Here is a 3292-nt window from a genome sequence, read left to right on the forward strand (position 1 = left end):
AGGAAGGAAGGAAGGAAGGAAGGAAGAAAGAAAGAAAGAAAGAAAGAAAGAAAGAAAGAAAGAAAGAAAGAAAGAAAGAAAGAGAGAGAGAGAGAGAGAAAGGGAAAAATAAGGATGTCTCATCTATTTTAAGGAGAAAATCAAAATAAAAAAATTACTAAAACAGAAACATTACATTAGAATCAAAAGAGATGCAGAAGAACATTAGACAGTGATGAGCATTATTTTGTTTTATTTTCTCATTCAATTAGAGGGTCCACAATCAATATGACTATAACATATTAAAAAGACTTTATGATCTCTATACTAGGGAATTTTAATTTAAATGTACATAATAAAATTTATAAGAACCGGTGGAACAGGATGACTACAGAAGGTCTTGTCTTTTACATACAAGAGGAAGTTCCACCAGTGAAATATCAGCCCAATTGTCACTGAAAGGAGGCCTACATGGCGACAACACCATGTGGAAAGCCAGTATAGCTTGATGAAATCTCACTAGGCTCCATGCATAGACAAGAATGACTGCTGAGACAGGGACACTCAGTCTTCTCCAGAGATTTTTAACCTAATACATTATCCAATCTGAAGTGTCAACCTGAAACTCATCACATATGATCAAAATTAAATGAATTCAGAAGTTTGTGTGGACGTGTAGGTGGGCACATGTGTGTGCAAAATGATCAAAGAAGAGGTTATAAGTTTGAAAGAGAGTTTGAGTAAGTTGGAAGGGATACAGGGAAAGAAAAGATATAAATACTTGCACATGAAATTCTCATACAAAATAAATGTAAAATAAAAGGTTTTTGTTGTTGTTGTTGTTATGTGTGTGTTTTTTCAGCAACTTTTCTTATCACTTTTTTACATACTGACCCACCTTGGAGACATTGCTAATGGTTAAGATCAGCAAGAGTACATTAGTGTTAGAGAGCTAGGAGTAAATTTTTTCATAATTATCTAAAAATAAATCTCACAAGGTCACTTAATAAGGACCAAACCAACATCGCAGATCCTTTGTTCCGTTTTTGGAAGTCAATACCAAAGTTTCAATTTCACAGTAAAGTTGCCATTATTAAAAATTCAAGAGGTGGCTAGAGGCGGCCTCTTATAGAGAACTCACATTTGCTGGCCAATACTCACAAACTCCTGTAACACAACTACAGGTATTTCAAAAAACTTTTCTGATATCCACAGGTACCTGTAACTACATGCATAAACCTTATCATAGAAATATCCTTATATATAAAAATCATTAAAATAGTAAAAAAGGAAAAATTCTTCTACATTCCATTTTATTCTTAAATACTGATGTGCTTGAAAGTTTTCTTCGTAAACATTTTTATAATGCATATGGATTATAGACAACTACTCAAAATTCAGAAGAGCCCATGCCCCTAAACTGTTTGAGAAGGAATATAAACAAGGCTTACCCAGAACCATACTAATCTTGAGGTGTATAATAGGCTTTTATATAATTTACTAAATGATGCTTTTAGACCTGTCAGTCAAATAAAATTGAGCTTGCAATTCATAATAATAATTGACTACATTTTATGAAATGAAACATTAATAGCATTTATAATTAACTATAGTTCATTAACATGATGAAGCTTATCTGACAAAATTTAGTTAATCCATGATATATGGATATAAAAGTGAATCATATTAAGATAGTTTTCCCATGATAAAGTAGTTTGATATAGCCAATATACTATCCAAAGTCAGCATATTCAATATGCTTTTTTCAGAAAAATGAATACTTAATAATTTTCAAGTGAATTTTTATACAAGTCAAAACAAAAATATTTATACTCTGATAAGACAACTTTGGGAAATTTTTGTCTCAGTGGGTAACACAGGACTGTCAAGAAATCTTACAAGCTAAGAGGAACATTTGTCCATTGCTGGTGGGATTGCAAGCTGGTATAAACCCTCTGGAAATCAATCTGGGGGTTCCTCAGAAAATTGGACATAGTACTACCTGAGGACCGAGCTATATCACTCCTGGGCATATACCCAGAAGATGCTCCAACATATAGTAAAGACACATGCTTCACTATATTCATAGCAGCCATATTTATAATAGCCAGAAGCTGGAAACAACCCAGATGTCCCTCAACAGAGAAATGGATACAGAAAATGTAGTACATTTACACAGTGGAGTACTCAGCTTTTAAAAGCAGAGACTTCATGAAATTGACAGGTAAATTGGTGGAACTTGAAAATATCATTCTGAGTGATGTAACTCAGTCACAAAAGAACACACATGGCATGTACTCACTGATAATTGGATATTAGTCCAAAAGTTTGGAATACGCAAGATTCAATACACAGGCCATATGGAGCTTAAGAAGAAGGAAGACCAAAATGTAGATGCTTCATTGCTTCTTAGAAGGGTGAACAAAATAATCACAGAAGAAAATATGGAGATAGAGTGTAGAGCAGAGACTGAAGGAAAGGCCATCCAGGGAGTTTCTCACCCAGTGATCCAACCCATGTCAGCCACCAAACGGGGGCACTATTTTGGATGCTACTAAGTGCTTGATCATGGGAGCCTGATATGGCTGCCTCCTAAGAAGCTCTGCCAGAGGTTGGCAAATACAGAGGAGGATGGTTGCAGCCAACCATTGGACTTAGTGAGGAGTCTCCTATGGAGGAGTTGGAGAAGGGACTGAAGAAGCAAGGATTTTGCAGCCCCATGGAGGGAGCAATTGTGTCAATAAAAAAAAAAAATGAGCTCGCAGAGACTGGACCACCAATCAAAGAATACACATGGAGGAACCCATGGAGCTGGCCTCATATGTGGCAGGGGATAGCTTTGTTGGACATCAGTGGGAGAAGAGGCCCTGGAGCCTGAGTGTGTTTGATGACCCCTCATAGGGGTATGCCAGTGCTGGAACACAGGAGTGGGTGGCTGGGTCGCTGGGAGAGCACCCTCATAGAGGAAGGGCAAGAAGGGATGAGATAGGGAATTTCCAAAAGGGAGACTTAGAGAGCAGAAAACATTTGAAATGGAAATAAAGAAAATATCAAGCAAGCAAGCAAGCAAGCAAGCAAGCAAGAAAGAAAGAACCCTTCTGGTCAGCACAGGGAAATCTTGGGAGCATAGTCTCAGGACACCCCCAAGGTCCTGAAAGGACTCTCCACGCAATCTTAGGACCACCAATGAGTGGAACACAACTTCTGTTCCAATACAATCGAGCAGGACTTGAGACAGCATTAGGGAAGCAGAAATCCCAGCCTGACTAGGGTCACAAGTCCCATCTGGTCAGCACCAGCACTGGGTCACCTT

Source organism: Mus caroli, chromosome 3 (assembly GCF_900094665.2).
Source record: "Mus caroli chromosome 3, CAROLI_EIJ_v1.1, whole genome shotgun sequence".
In the NCBI taxonomy this organism is placed as follows: Eukaryota; Metazoa; Chordata; class Mammalia; order Rodentia; family Muridae; genus Mus; species Mus caroli.